We start from the raw sequence: 16,362 nt of genomic DNA, 5'->3' as shown, positions 1-16,362 counted from the left end.
ATTCAAGATAGTAAAAACTATTTCATAGGAACGGCAAATGAACAAGCTGCAGTAAAATGTAAATCAATTGGAGTCCCCTTTTATAATCTCAGCACTACTAATGCCCCTAAAACCTGAAGACTGGAAGTTCCGTGGTACAGAGAAACTTGCAGATCGAACCTCCCCATTGAGTCCCAAGTTTCTTCTTTCTAAGCGTGCACAGGATTGTAGCCTAGTTTTGGGCTTATCTGATCGAGAAGGATTTTCGAAGGCAAATGCCTACCTAACTGCTGCATACACCGTTTCTGAAGTCTAATGGTTGTTAGCACTACCCTAATCGTTCCCATTTTACACATGGGGGAAAGTGAGACGGAGAGAGCAGCTTGACTAAGACTCCCCAGTAGAGATACGAATTGTATCGCAGATCGAAATCCAGCCCTCTCTGCACTGAAGAGTCCACTGCAGTCCGAAGCATATTGACTTGGAGGCAAACCCTATTGAAATCAATGAGACTCCCTTTCTGCTGAAGTGCGCCGAGAACCGAGCTGAAAATCCCACGGATGTCAAAGGGATTTCGTCGGGTATGTTTGGAACCGCAGCCATCGAGACAAGGAGGCAATGGAGACTCCTGTGGGTCAGTGGTTTGTCCTTTGAAAGTTGCTTGAAAGTTCTGATCTGGATCGGGGTGAAAAGATGCGCAGGCGACGCTTCTTGGTGCACAGGGAAAGTAATGGAGAACTGTGTGCTTGAAACTCTGACGGGCAGCCCTATCGAGATCCGGGACGGGGAACCTACAGCCATCCCGGTGTTGATGAACTCCAACTCCCGTCAGCCCCAGCTGGCATGGCCAAGAGCCAGGGATGATGGGAGTTGTAGTCAAACAACATCTCCGGATTGCACCAACCCTGTAAGGCTGGATTCTGACCTCATCCCGCGCGAAATGCACACTTGTTGACTTATTCCTTATTGAATTTATATCCCGCCCTTCCTCCCCAAGGAGCCCAGACCTAACCATTCGCCATCGGGAAGGAAACTGCTGGGGCACCAGCACTCCTTGTCAGTGGCATAGCGTGGGTTGTCAGCACCCGGGGCAAGGCAAGTAATTTGCGCCCCCTAACCCGGGGCAAGGCAAGTAATTTGCGCCCCCTAACCCCTAACCTGCCGCCGCTGCCAGCTTCTTGCTGCTGCCTGGTCTGGTCTGGTGTGGTTCTCTCCCGCGCTCAGTGCTGCGCTGGGCGGCCGCTGCACTGTCCCTCCCCCAGATAGTCCCTCGGTCTCTCTCCGCACCGCACGCCTGGCACCCCCCCCCCACAGTGGGCGGTGACCCGGCGGCTCGGATCGGATTCGCACAGCCAGCACTGCAGTGAGAGAGAGTGAGTGAGCCAGGTAGGGGCAGAGAGCTGAGAGTGCGAGCGTGCCCCCCCAGATGTTGCGCCCGGCCCCCCCTGCACCCCCCACGCTACGCCACTTCTCCTTGTTCTTTTTGCACCCCGACCTCTGGACTAGATCAAAGGCAGACATCCGGCTTGGAGGATTGTGGTACAGGCCTGGCCCTCGCTTTCTCCCGGAACCCATGACTCTTTAGGTTAAGCCTTAAACAGCCTTGGCCCAGTATACCTGAAGGAACATCTCCACCCTCATCATTAAGCCCGGACACTGAGGTCCAGCACCGAGGGCCTTCTGGCAGTTCCCTCACTGCGAGAAGCAAAGTTGCAGGGAACCAGGCAGAGGGCCTTCTTGGTTGTGGCGCTTGCCCTGTGGAACGCCCTCCCATCAGATGTCAAGGAAATAAAGGAACTACCTGACTTTTAGAAGACATGTGAAGGCAGCCCTGTTGAGGGAAGTTGTTAATGACTGATGTTTTAATGTATTTTTAATATTTTGTTGGAAGCTGCCTAGAGTGGCTGGGGAAACCCAGCCAGATGGGCTGGGTATAAATTATTATTATTATTATTATTATTATTATTATTATTATTATTATTATTAATTCTCATGGTGTACTGCCTGAGTTTGCCAGCTTTCTGTGGCCACTGCGCCTGATTGTTCTGGCTAGGGCTGACAGGAGTAGTAGTCCAAAACATCTGGAGAGTACCAGGGTTGATGGCTTCTGCACTGTTTGCCTGCAACATCTGGTAACCAGAGACGTACGCAGCCTCTGAACATGAACATTTAATTTCTAGCTATTTGTTGTGTGAAGAGGTAGCTCCTACTGTTCGTCTGGGAACCTGCTGCCTTTTGATGACTGACTAATATTTCTCAACAGCACCGCCACATTGCTGGGTGTGGCAATGCATGCTTTTTATTGCACCCCATTTTATGGCTAGCCATCACCACCCACGGCAATCACGGAGGCAGCAGCTGCAGGGCCACCAAGACTTATTTAATGCTGAAATTTAGAGGGCAGATTTATGGTTGACACAATCAGGTGCAGCTGTGCCAAAGTCAATGAAGTAACTTTTGCTGATGCAGTTAGGATCTCAGGTGGGTCTGGTATTTGCCTGTACAGTTGCTTCCAATGATCTTTGTGTATTTCTTTGTGGCTGTGCTGGTTGAAACCCTTGGAAATACTGCTGGATAGAACCTTGGCCTGGAGAAAAACTGGCTTGACCTGGCCTGGTCATTGTCACCAGCTCTGCTCCTGGATTGGATGTGAGGGGCGAGGTGGGAGGTGCTTCTGCGAAAAACTGTTCATTTTCAGGGGCAAGACAGCCAGAACCTAAATAATTGTGTTATAAGAGCTGTAACTTGAAGTGCTTGCACTTGAGCTTGCTTTTCCCTCCTCACTTCCTTTCCCCTCACACGTCATGTCTTTTTAGATTGTGAGCCTGCAGACATGGATCATGCCAGTACCATTGCTTGTAAGCCCTTTTGGCTAGATAAATGCCATAAATGCACCAATAATATATATACATAAAAAGAAGGGCGAGAGAAAGAGAGAGGAGGAATGATTATTGTTCCATACATTTATATAGCATTGACTCTACACAGTTGTAGAATGCTCTCCCCAGGACGGTCCGACTGACGCCTTCATTATACACCTTTAGGTGCCAGGCAAAAACATTCCTTTCAGGGTGCCAACTTGAATTCAAGGGGCCCAGGTAAGCCTCACACTGCATAATCAGTCACAAATATTTGGGGAGGACCGATGGGACCTTGGCCCCTAGGAGTTGGCTCCTATGGTTCCTCTTCAACCAGGCCTTTGATTGATTGACACCCGATGTCCTTTTAAATGTGTTGTGGCAGGGGAGATTATTGGTTTGTTTCTGTTCTTATTTTTATTATGTATTTTGTGTTTTTTATGTTGTAATTTTATGTTGTGAGCCGCCCTGAGCTCTTAGGATGAAGGGCAGCAATACTACTACTACTACTAGTTGATGGGATGGTTTATTTATTTATAAACAATGACCTGTTCTATTTTACTGATACAATATTATTACTTTAGTTGTCATTGCTATTGTGATCATTCATGCAGTTCATCATGTACCAGGGGATTTGTATATATACCCATATATCCATGCCATCAATGCAGGAGGACAGGATTCGGATGGGAGAGAGCAGGAAAATCTTTGCATGAAAAGCTTCCCTCGTGGAGCAGCCTCCATTTGGTTGTATACAGTGGTACCTCGGGTTACATACGCTTCAGGTTACATACGCTTCAGGTTACAGACTCCGCTAACCCAGAAATAGTACCTCGGGTTAAGAACTTTGCTTCAGGATGAGAACAGAAATCGTGGGGCAGCGGGGCGGTGGCGGCAGCAGCAGGAGGCCCCATTAGCTAAAGTGGTGCTTCAGGTTAAGAACAGTTTCAGGTTAAGAACGGACCTCCAGAAGGAATTAAGTACTTAACCCGAGGTACCACTGTTTAAGTAACCCCGCAGGCTGTTGCGTTGGTGGGTGTATTAGGATGTAATTGTTCACATGACTGGGCATAACACAGGTTTGAGGTAAGCCATGGTCACCTTAGCATAACTCACTGGAACATGTAAAGTATCAAGAAAGAAATGTCTCTTTCAGTATGCACACACTGCTATTCTCTCCGTTGCTTCTAGACATTTTTCTTTTTCAGAAATCAACTGCTGGACTAAACCCAGGCACTAGCATGGTCAAATTTTACACTCGTAGTACTTCCTGGTTTAGATGAACCAATGGCAGTAGTGGAAACACACTCAACGGTGCTTTTTATTTTTTTAAGGACAAAGTCATTTGGAAGTAGGACAAACAATTGAAATGTCACTCAGCATTGGAGGAGGCCATTGCTTTGCTATTGTCTGTTAATCTTGAGTGTGGAGAAGAATGGTGAGGACTGCTTCATTCCGGTTCACTAGAGTTTTCCTGGTTCGAGAGTTTTTATTATAGAATTGGGAAGCCTGAGAGGATAGCTCAAGGACTGGCAAAAAGTGAATAGCAATTTATTAGATACCGCAAACTCCAATGGTTAGCTTGCCATCTGTCTGCAATGCCTGACACTGGATTACTATTTATTATTCATCCTCAATCATTAATTATAAATCATGGAGCCTATATGCCACTCTATACATTCACATTTGCTATGCATTCACAAACACATTATGTAACGTTTTAAAAGCATGGATTTTCCTAGTATCTCAAGGATAGGTGCGTTGGACCTCTCTAATGTCACAAAGGTGTAAATTAGCTTTGTCCAATCCGCTAAGATAACTGGAGAGTGAAGAGCTGCAATAGAAAACACTGCAACTGGGAACCACCTTGAGCCCCATAGTAAATACAACAGTTTCCCTCCAGTGTACCAACCTGGTTACCAGCTGCTGATTTTACTTACCTATTGCCATGGACTTACTGCCTGATTTTGGAAAATGAATTGTTCTTATAAGTTTGTTTGTTTAACATAATGTGCTTGATATCCTGCTCAACAATAAAACCTAGTAAGAAAATAACAAAACAGCAGAATGGGTTGTGTTTCAGTGTTAAAACAGCATCGAAACCAACTTTGTTGCACAAATGGGGAAAAAAAGCATTTATCTGAAGCTGAAGAGAAAACTTTGCAGCAAGGGAGCTGCACTAATAATATACTGTACTAATATATATCTAAGTAATTTGCAGTAGATCAACAAGGTTTTCTGTCTACCAAATGTTTTAAAGTAGTGATAACCCCCCCCATCCACCCAAAAAATTTAGGCTGCTGAAACCAAGAAATCTGGGATGATGGGACAATTGATTTTTTGCATGGAAGGACTATGAGGTCTCATGAGATGCACTCAGATGCATCCTGTTCCTTAATTCGAAGTACAAGTCTGCACCTCTTTCTAAAGCACCCTTTTGCAGTTGGTTTCTGTTGGTGGACCTGGGGATTCTAAGGGAGGGGGGCGACAAAGATGATTCTGCAGTATTGAAGTCCCCCTGATCTAACAGATTTGAAACCAGTGGAAATATCATATCTTCCTCCAAAGAATTATAGCTGTGTGAGGGTGATCAGGCCCCATTTCATTTTGGTCATATAGGAATTGTATTTCTATCCTGCCATTCCTCCAAGAAGCTCAGAACACCTTCCTACCACCCTAGTTCCCAGACTTCCTTGTCTAGGAGCCATGGCAAACATGCAGTTGTGAACCAGGATTAAATGCATAGCTCTGGATTGCTCCCATATTGGCAATTGACATGATGATATCAATATATCCTCTTATTTGTGGAATGAATTATCACACCTATCCATTGCAACATTAATGATCTTTAAACACATGACTTGGAGTTCTTATGGCTGCATCTCTCTGCTGCCTCTGGGCCATTTTTCATACCACCCAATTACAAGCCTTTGTGTAAGTAAACAAGGATCTGGTTTCCTCCTGGTAGTTCTAGAGCTAAATATTGCCTCTGCTCTGCAGGAAGAAGATGGTCAGTTGTGGGTGCTTTGCTCTAGCATGGTGCAGGGAGTATAAATATAGCTGCATCTTCCCGACACTGGGTGACAGGAAGATGCAGAGATATTTAAAAATACCTGCTTTGACACTAGCCTAGTTTTGTGCTCAGCGAGAAGCAGAAAGTTGGCCTACATCCCGTTTGCAATCACATTCTGCCATCACCTCCCTCTCCCTTCCCCCAAATTAACAAATTGTAGGACATTTTCCAGAGTCAAAGGCAGGAAGTGAAGTGTATAAATAAAATAAAGTCACTAACCGAAAGGTGCTACTGTAGCTCCCATCTTATTCTGCTTTTGCCTTTATTTACTTTTTGCTCAGATTTTTTCTCAACAGATTTTTTTCCTTTTACTTTCCTGGACCTTACCCAGTGGCCGCTGTTATCTTCCCAACTTCTCTTCTATGTTTTACTAACCTCTTTCAAATGTTACTTTCACCTTCTTTTCCTGAATTGCTGCTTCCTTCCGATGCTTCACTTTTCCCTTCTGCTCATCTTCGTGATGCGTTCCCCCTCTTGTGCAGTGTGTTTCCATTGAATGGGATTCTGTTATGGCAGAGCTTGCACAAGTATAAGAAAAAGATGCACATCTTGGTTTTTTCTCACCCCCCCCCCATACTAGGAATAATTTCTTGTGGCTGTGAAAACGGAGATTATGGTACTTTCTCCTAGGCCTTTATTTAATAATAATAAATAATAATAATAAATCTTTATTTATACCCCTCCCTTCCTGATTCAGAAAACCGGGCTCAGGGCGGCTAACAGCAAATTTAAAACACTTAATTATGATACAACAAAAAACAGCATAAAATATAGTATAAAAGCATGAATAACAATAAATTCAAAGCTCAAAAATCAATTTGGGGGAAAATCCATCCAATAAACATTAGATGGTCACCAGGGCTAGCTGGCTAAATTAGTCCTATTTCGGGCCAGCAAGGAGGCCAGGGGAGAATTAGCTGTGGGGTCCCAGAGCAGGTAATCTTCATAAAAAGGGGAGGGAAGAGAAGGGAATAAAATATCAGGCTAAATTCAAATTGAAAACCAGGTGGAATAGCTCTGTCTTACAGGCCCTGCGGAAAGAGGTTAAATCATGCAGAGCCCTAGTCTCATGGGACAGAGCATTCCACCAGGTTGGAGCCATCACTGAAAAGGCCCTGGCCCTGGTGGAGGATAGTCTGACTTCCTTAGGGCTTGGGACCTCTAAACTATGGTTATTCATGGACCTTAAGGTCCTCTGCTGGGCATAACAGGAGAGGTGGTCCCATAAATACGAGGGCCCTAAGCCACAAAGGGCTTTAAAGGTCCTTTGAAGCTTAACACCTTAGCTTAACACCTAAGGATGGTTCCTTATTGGTTAGAATTGATGGTTAGAATATGTTTGCTTAAATGACCACCAATAGCTTTCGATGCTTGGTGGCTGCTAGCTATTAGTCACACTCTACCAGCTTGAAGCTCACTGGGCGACCTGAGGCTAATCACTGTCTCTCTCAGCCTGACCTACCTCATAGGATTGTCATGGGATTAAATGAGAAGGGGGAGAACTATGTACACCGTCTTGAACTTTTTGGAGAAAAAAGTGGGATATAAATATATATATAAAAATATATATTTTTTAAAAAGAAGTTCTATGGTGCATGCTCTTAAATGTCATATAATAATGTGTGATGCGTGTATTTTGTGTTACGTGTTTTTGCAATGTTGTCATCAGTAGTAAAGAAGAGTAGTTTCCTGCCGGAAAAGCATGGACACACACACACACACACACACACACACACACACACACACGTGTCTGTTTTGTTGCTTATACCAGTGATGGGAAACTGTGACTGGCTACAGGTTCCCACTACTTCTACTTGCCAAAAAACGACAGGTGTGGTATTGTCAAGTGTGAAGGTATACGCATTGTGCACATAGTTCTTTCCTCCATGGAGTTGACATCCAAGGTGGAAAACCATCGGTTGTTGAGGCTCTGGCTATTCAGAAAGATTACTCACAAGCAGTGCTTTTTTTCTAGAAAAAGAGGTCCTGGAGCTCCCACGTGCTGCCCCACAGCCTCCAACACAAAGCCACGAGCAGCATGCCGCCCGAAGTCTCCAACACGCAGCTCTGGGCGCCGTGCCGGTATACTGCACAGCTGCCGGTATGCTAAAAAGAGGTGCCGGAATGCACTGAAGAGATGGTGTAACTCAGTTCCGGTGTGTTCTGGCTGAAAAAAAGCCCTGTTTGCAAAGGTAAAGCTCGGCACATACTTAAGAATGGCAAAACGGAGAGCTCTTAAGAATGCAACTGTGTCATTTCAAGGTTACTTGTTAAATAGACTTCCTCTTTAGCTGCTTACAGATGTGGGAAGTGCTGGAATTTTAGTCTACGTGAAATATGGGATATTTGGCAGCAATAAAGGTCTCTCTTTTTGCACGACAAATAACAAGTGAGGGAAAACAAGGGGTGTGAATTAGATGGTCTCTTTCCCCTTTGAGCTAAAGGAAAGTGTAAGGGTATTTCCTGAGAAGGAAGAATACCGTGCTTAAAAATGTCCTTCCTTAAAAGAAAAAAAAAAGTAGATTCAAAACTCCCTAAAAGTTGCAGATTTCCAGCTTTGAAAAGGTTTGTTACTGGCAAAAGGGACATGCAGATTACAGCCTTTGGAGCATGTATGTTGGTTGACACAAGGATGCAGTGGGCATATTTGCACAGTGCAAACTTCTAATGGAACTGCATGTTTTGCCAATGAACATGTGCTACAGCTGTGTGCTTGCTGAATAAGGTGGAGGGGCATTTGCAAGGGAGAATCGTCTTTTTCCCCTGGGTGACTTCTGAGATCAGAGATGAGCCCAGCTGGGATAAAAATGGTCTGGCGGGGTCAGTAGGGGAAAGCATTGGATGAGGGTTTAAATCACTGTTCTTTGCGAGATATGCAAATTCAGCAATGTTTTGTTTGTTTGTTTAATTCAACAGAATTTATATACTGCTTGATTGCAAGAAAACCTCCAAGTGGTTTTCAGAAATATATAATAAAGCATTAGAATTCTCAGTTAAAAAAACAGGAACAAATATTGAAAAACATTATTAAAATCAATGGTGGCTAAAAAGAGAGAAAACACATGCAATTTTTTCATGTTTGACTAGGCTTGCCGAAACCATGATATTTTAAGCAGGTGTGGAGGGTTCTAGGTCATTGAACCTGTGGTAAAGTTTGTGAACGCCTCTAGAGGACCTGTTTATTTTTAAATAGTTTTTTTATTGAAGATTTTCTGATTTGTTAGCATTCATCCTGATTTGCTTGCAAGTGTGTTCATTTCATTGGTCATTAGTTTATTCCACACTTTTCAATTCGTTCGCCTGTCATCTTCCAACCCGCAACTGTCCGATTCTTTTTTTAAAGGGGATTTGTTGCGTGAGGGCAACAGGCCCTTTAATCCACTTTAGCAGCACGGACGTAACATTTCAATATGCTCTCGAATCCCTCCTGCAAAATAGTGACAGTCTGGAGGTGTCCTGTGACACAAACCTTTGTGACATCCAGGGGCACATGCCTCACCTTTTTACAGGTTTTTGTAGCCTCTGCATTCTGATGGACGTGGCACAAGAACAAACGGTGCCTCGTGAAAAGCAGCACTCCTATAAACCGCTCGAAAGCACAGTGGGCATAACCCAGCGGCAGGAAATTCCCATAATTAGAGGAGCTGCTGATCTCACTTTCTGTGGAAAGGGGCAACTCAGTGACCAATTGCATCATGTCAATGTATATGTTGCCGAAACCAAACAGGGTATAAATTAGTCGGCACTCATTTGTTTCATGAAGAGCATTGTTCCTCTTTTATTCAATGACCTTTTTGTTCTTTTACATCCTGGACCAATCAAATGTCATGGTTGTAGCTGAGCCCTGAGTGCAGACAATAGCTTATTCCGTCTATTCTGTTTGAGGGGCTGCAGGAATGGCCGGCCACTTTGTCATGTGGTGACTGGAGGCTGTTTAAAGCAGCTTTTCCCACCATTTAGAAAGTAGCCGAATCCTGAGAGGAAAACCCTGTCATAATAATAATCTAGATCCCATTGAAGTTTTTTTCAGCTTTATGATTTGGGTGGGGTTGGAATGCAGAGCACTCACTGGCTTTTTCGCTGCTGAAGCGGAGAACTAGAGAGTAGTTCTGGGGCCTTCATTTGCAGACTCTGAAAAACCTAAGTGCAACTTTTTGTAAGGTTTGTAGAACTAGGAGCTTTGCTCTGCTTGCTGTATGTCAATAAAACCTCCCTGATTATGATATGGGAGTTGCAAGGAGCCAGAACGGATTATAGGAGAGATGGGTGGCTGGGTTTGTGAGGCGTAGCAACGAAATTGGTTGCTTTGGGTATAATTGTAATTCTTCTGTTTGCAATAATACAAACAGTGCAATATACCTGGACTGGCAAATTTGGTTGTTGATTAAACTGTCTCTTGTCCTAGGATGTCAGGGGTGGACATGGGGAATGAAAGCTTACGGTGGGATGGGGACATTGGTACCAGCCTTCGGACAATTACGTTTCTTTACTTTGTTAAAGAACAGAGACGTAGCCAGAAGCTGGTTATTGAAATGTGTTTGTTTATTGTGATGCACAACTATTAAGTAGTCACACACATAGGACCTGCAACAAAATGTTGCAACAGGGACTTCTGGGCATTTCTCCTGAGTTTCCATTCCCCTCCCCCCCCTTTAAATGGGCATAAATGATTCCCCTCACATATCTAAACTCACATTTCGGAATCTATTTCTGCACTGATGCCTGACTCCCACACTAGTCTCAAACCACCCATAGTGCTTGTGGATGCTTCAGCCAGGATTTTGCATATGTCAGAAAATTCATCCTTTAAATTTGGGGCCAGACTGCAGAACCAAATTTTAGACCCAAGTCAGGGGCCTTGTCACAAATATATAAACACCCACACCCACACAAAGAACATATGCATAATTTCACCTATACATACACATGGAAATACAATACTGTATGCTTGGTGGTTAGCTGCTATGGAGAGATGCATAAATACATAAACAAGAGATTTGCAGACATAGAATCATAAAACTGTAGAGTTGGAAGGGACCCTGAGGATCATCTAGTCCAACCCCTCCAATTCAGGAATATGCAGCTGTCCTATACGGGGATCGAACTTGCAACCTTGGCGTTATCAGCACCACGCTCTAGCTAGTTGATCTAATTGGTAAACATGCTGTGCATTTTTTTTAAAAAAAACGTAGGCTTAAATATGGTTCTTATTCTTGCACAAGCTGGGTCTTTGGAAGCTGGCCGGCACCATTCACAACACGGGTTTTTATCTGGCATCTCGTAGGACGGATGTCAGACTGTTTCCCTCCTTCTTGGCACTCCATCTTTTTCTCAGAGCCCAATCCCTTGTGTGACATCATCCGCTTTTCCTCCTCGGCCTTAGGCACAGTGTTTCTGGAGCTCGTTGCTTCCTGAACCAGAATTCCTAACTCAGGATAGCGATGTTGGGGAGGAGGAGGAGGCGCTGGTGACGAGGGAGAAACACATAGTTTTGTTTCGCTCGGAAACGTTAAATGAGAAAGGCAGCCGTGGAAAGTCCTTGCATAGCAACCAGCAGCACCAAGGTTATGGTAATTAATTTCAAATCTGTTGAGAAAAGGTCCCTTTCATGTTGGCCTGACGCTTTAAGTGGCTCAAGAAGTATGGAAAAACAGGAAACCAAGCAGCCTCATTAGGAATTGACTCTGCTCAGTAATTAGGAAAACAAGGAAAAGCAGGTGGTGAGGGAACTGAAGTCGACCACAGAGCTTGGGATGGAAATTCTTGTTAGGGGAGGAGGGGCAAAAACAGAAAGATCGCAAGACCCAGGACTGGGTGGTGGACTCATTACATGCTTAGCAATCAAATAGCTGCCTTTGGAGACTGATAGATGTTGCCAGTGTGGGATTTATTTAATAACAAGGCCGTCTTTCAAAAGGCATCTTTGTTCTGCAGAGTCCAGGTTCCCCTCAGTCCAAATCACGTTAAAACAAATTAGCAAGCAATGGTGGGTTTCGCCAGGACATCCAGAAGAGAGGACACCAGTCATTGATATCCATTACGTTGAATTAGCCGAAAACTGAATTGGGTTGCTAAAGGGAGGCTGGGTTGTATACCAGGGTGACCTGAGGCGAAGGAAAGGATGAAAAGGCAGTCGTTGGGTAGAAGAGGGAATCTTGGCAGGGGCAGTTCGCCAAGCGAGAGAAAAGCTGCGTTTGTTGAAGCCTTCACTCCTAGAGAGCTATATGAAAAGGACAAGATCTTCTGTACACCTTTAAAGCTCATCTTGTAATAATCCATATTCAGAGGAGGTATTAAAAAAAGGGCTCCAGTTGGCATTTGTGTGGCTGTCAGAAATGTTTTTGCTTGTATTTTGTGAAATATGCATGGTTGCAGCTGCACCTTCTGGAGTTGACGTCTCCATGTGAATTTTCAGCTGAGTCTAGCCAGTTAAGGCAGAATGCTTGGATCTAAGCCTCTTTAATCTCTCGCTAATGAATGCCACACTGGTCAAAACATAAAAGCTGGTCCAAATTCAGGTGGTGCCCAAGGTCTGACATTTGGTTGTGCAAGGATTGCCAACGTTTCAGCCGGCCTCTGTAACTGTGCCTTTAACATGATCTGCAGCAACGAGCTAGCGATCTTGGTCACCTCCATGTTGGGAATTGCTTTCATGTCAAGTTGTAGTTCAAAGCACAGCTACAGAGGTCAGTCGAGTCGCTGGCAACCTTATGCCTTGCATCTGTGAGGGATTTTGAAACTAGGACACTGCCTTCCTGACATGCTGCTACTGTTCCTACCAATTGTTCCCATGGCAGGAAGAAGTTTCACCCAATAAATTCCTGTGTGTCCCGGTGCTCGAAGGGCCATGATAGACTAATAAGCCAAAGCAAATGATATACTGACCTAAATAAACTATTGATCTGATATAATAATAATAATAATAATAATAATAATAATAATAATAATTCACATACCATTTTACAAAATAAACAAATCACAGCATAAATCATACTTAAATCATCAAATGCCTTCTCAGTAAAAGGGAAAAACAACAACAGCAACCCTTTAATGAGAAAAGTTATCTGTTCACGGATATCCCCCGGGTAGATAAATAGACGAAAACTGTTGTATATTTTTTTGCTGGGAATTCTTTTGCGCATCACCAGCAATAACAAATAACATCTGATCATAAAGCGTGACAATTTACATGCTGTGTATTGTCACGTATCCTCTCAGGATACAGTGGCTTTCAGTCAACAAATTTTGACTCATTGTGCTGGGGTGGGATGGCGAACATGCGGGACATGAAAGTATAATTTGGGATATTTCACAGACTGCTTTAGGTTGCAATAAACAGCTTCACATTTGTAACAATTTCACCTGATGATGTCAGTGGGATTGCGCTTGAGTGCATGGCAACCTTCATTCCTTATGTTTATTTCAGGACCGGCTCCAGATTTTAGGCGGCCCTTGACAAAGTGGTGGGCTCCCTCCTACAGTGGTGGGTGTAGTGGTTAAGAGCAGTAGACTCATAATCTGGTGAACCGGGTTCGCATCTCCGCTCCTCCACATGCAGCTGCTGGGTGATCTTGGGCCAGTCACACTTCTCTGAATTCTCTCAGCCCCACTCACCTCACAGAGTGTTTTTGTTATGGGGGAGGAAGGGAAAGGAGATTGTTAGCCGCTTTGAGACTCCTTAGGGTAGTAATAAAGCTGGCTATCAAATCCAAACTCCTCCTCCTCCTCCTCCTCTTCTTCTCCTCTCTGGTGGGGTGACCTGGCAGTGGCAGCAGACAAAAACAGCACTCTGAGGAATGCCATGCAGCCCCCCCCCATGAGCTATAGCCAAGAACAAACTGGAATGCAAAGAGCATTGCATGAAGGTTTTGACCATGGTTAGTTGAGAAATGTCTGCTGCACAATTCCTTACATTGAGGGATAAGAACCCTCCAGATCTCCAGATGTTGTTGGAATGGCTAATGGCCACATCCCCCAGTCTTCTTGTGCCAAGCCTCCTTTTCGACATTGTGAAAGCTCTCAGAGGGCCTTCCCCATAGGGTGGAATTCAGCTTTCCCCAAAGCTCTGACTGGATACTGCTGATTATGCTGTTGCCCCTCCTGAGGTTACTGATGGCGTAATGGGGTCCTCTTGAAACACAAAAAGTCTGGGAAAAGAGATCTGTAAAACATGTCGAAGTTACATGCAAAACACCTCCCCTGTTTCCAAGCCCAGCCGCTTTGAAGCTTGTATATTTCTTCATGTTCCTGAAACCAGAAGCGACCTGGGAAAAAACTGAAAGGATCCTTCTGTTGTGTTGTGCTGTGCATGCCCCCCACATTTTAAAAAGTAAATCTACTACATGAAATATTGTTGGTCTCTCTCTCCCCCCCTTCTTCTTTCAATTTCAGGAAGTTGCTTAATGCCCTCTGCTTGATTTTGTTTTCCTTGTTATCGGGACAACTAATATTTTTTCCTGTTAGGGGAGAAAAAGATTTTCCCAAGCAGATTAAAGATTCCCGCCCCCCCCTTCAAGTGTATGAATGGTGACATGTTTCACTTTTATTGCTCTGTTTATTTTTAAGAATCGAGAAGGGGGGGGGGAAATCCACCTTGATTTATCGTAACGAGATGTCCATCCCGGTGCGAGACGTGAGCTGAATTGAATGGTCTCTGCTTGTTTTCGACTCAGTTGCGGCTTCTTATCTGGTAGAATTCTATGGGTGAGTGGGGAGAAGGAGGAAGAGCAAGTGATAAATTTTTGCTACAGCATGTATTGATGGCTTCAGGGGGTAAAATGGGAACAATGCAGGTTGTGATGTGAAAATCTCCCTGTTAAGTTGTGATAATCAGACAATGGTCTCCTTGGAATAAAAGCTGAACTAAACGGTTACTCAAGGGCATAATGCATCTGAGTCTCAAATGTCTCTGTACTAGTGTCCTGGTTATACACATAATCAATTATAAATGAAAATAATTATGATCTTGTAGATTCAACAAAATGAATTGGAATCAGGCCACTCATGTCTTACCATGAAAAAAAGAAACATTGACTAGCATAGTAATAAAACATCATAATCATCATCATTATTATCATTGTTATTATTATTATTATTAATTATTTGTATACCACCCTATACCCACAGGTCTTAGGGCGGTTACAACATAAAATCACAATATAAACACAAAAAATCATAATAAAACAAAAACAACCCAATGAACCTTCCCGTCCCTAACACATTTTGAAAGGACATTGGGCATTATCTAGTTCAACCTCCTAATACATGTCTTGTATCTGGAAGTATTTTTTAAAAACTGAACTTTGATGGGATATTATTGAGAATCAGAGTGATGCAGTTTAGTGTGTTGGACTAGGGCTGGGTGGGTGGTGAATCTAGAGATCAAGTTCTTACTTTTTGTTGTAAGCCACTCAGGAAATGTTTATTGATGGGTAAGAAGAGTCACAGCCCATTCCACCAGTGAAACGTTCACCCTAAACTGGAGGTCAAGCTTCTCTGTTCTCTCCTGCTGCTGTGGCCTTTCCCAGTCAAACACTTACCACTCTGTTTTATGCCTTTGAGGGAAACTCCATGTGGGCAAGTCTTCCTAAGATCCCTGTCTGCATTTAGTTCTCCCTATTGCATGTAAAGAAAAGTAATTAAGATGCAGGATCTTCCTTTCCCCCACTTCCTTCTAATTCTACGCATTTGCACAATAGTCAACGTTTCCTTTTGCCACCTTGTTGCGTTGTAAGGATCCCAGAGAAAACACCAGAGAGAAAGAAAAACACTGAAGCTTCTTTATCTCAGATGCTCACTCCAAACTGAAAACAAAACTCAATCACTTCAGCCTCGCCATCTACTTCCTCCACCCCCAGCTCCTTTTTGTGCCTTTAATTACAACCCCCAATATGCAGCTCACCTACTCTGACGCCACACACCGTTTAATCTGTGGATAAGGAAGGTGTTTTGTTTTGTTTTATCCAGAGGGCCGCATTCCCTACTGGGCAACCTTCCAGGGGCCACATAAAAGTGGTGGGTGGGGGCAGGGGCAAAAGTGGGTGGAGCAACAGAAGTAAATAGTAGGCTAGTTTTCTGCACACACTCACACTCCTCTCTGTCTCCCCTCTAGGCAAGCAAGAAGCATGATCAATGTTCAAGGACACATTCAGCCAATCAAAAGGACTCATGAAGGATGTGAAACAGAGCCAGTGAGGAGCAGTGGCGTAGCGTGGGGGGTGCCAGGGGTGCCGGCCGCACCGGGCGCAACATCTGGGGGGGGCGCGCTCGCTGCCTCCGGAGTCGCCGAAGAGCCTCGGGCGTAGGCTGTAGCGGAGCCGCATGTCTCGCGGAACCGACGAGCTGTGCGCGCGTCCGGGCTGAAGGCGCCCGGCAGGCAGCGGCTCTCAGCGCTCGCCGCGGAGGACGCGCCAGGCAGCCCCTCCTCACAGCCCCGCCTCCGCCGGTGCTGCT

General features: G+C 44.4%; 1 long non-coding RNA gene across 1 annotated transcript; it reads left to right on the top strand.

The window, feature by feature from the left end:
• The first annotated feature begins 1,552 nt into the window (after positions 1-1,552).
• Positions 1,553-16,113, top strand: LOC310710514. The gene is made up of 3 exons (XR_014528106.1): positions 1,553-2,460; positions 7,886-8,102; positions 16,022-16,113. It is a non-coding gene; the product is annotated as an uncharacterized lncRNA (long non-coding RNA).
• Positions 16,114-16,362: the final 249 nt, after the last annotated feature.

This window comes from Podarcis liolepis (assembly GCF_965112155.1).
Source record: "Podarcis liolepis genome assembly, chromosome: 1".
Lineage (NCBI taxonomy): Eukaryota > Metazoa > Chordata > Lepidosauria > Squamata > Lacertidae > Podarcis > Podarcis liolepis.
Note: the sequence above shows the minus strand (reverse complement) of the source record. Positions and strands in the feature narration are given on the sequence as shown.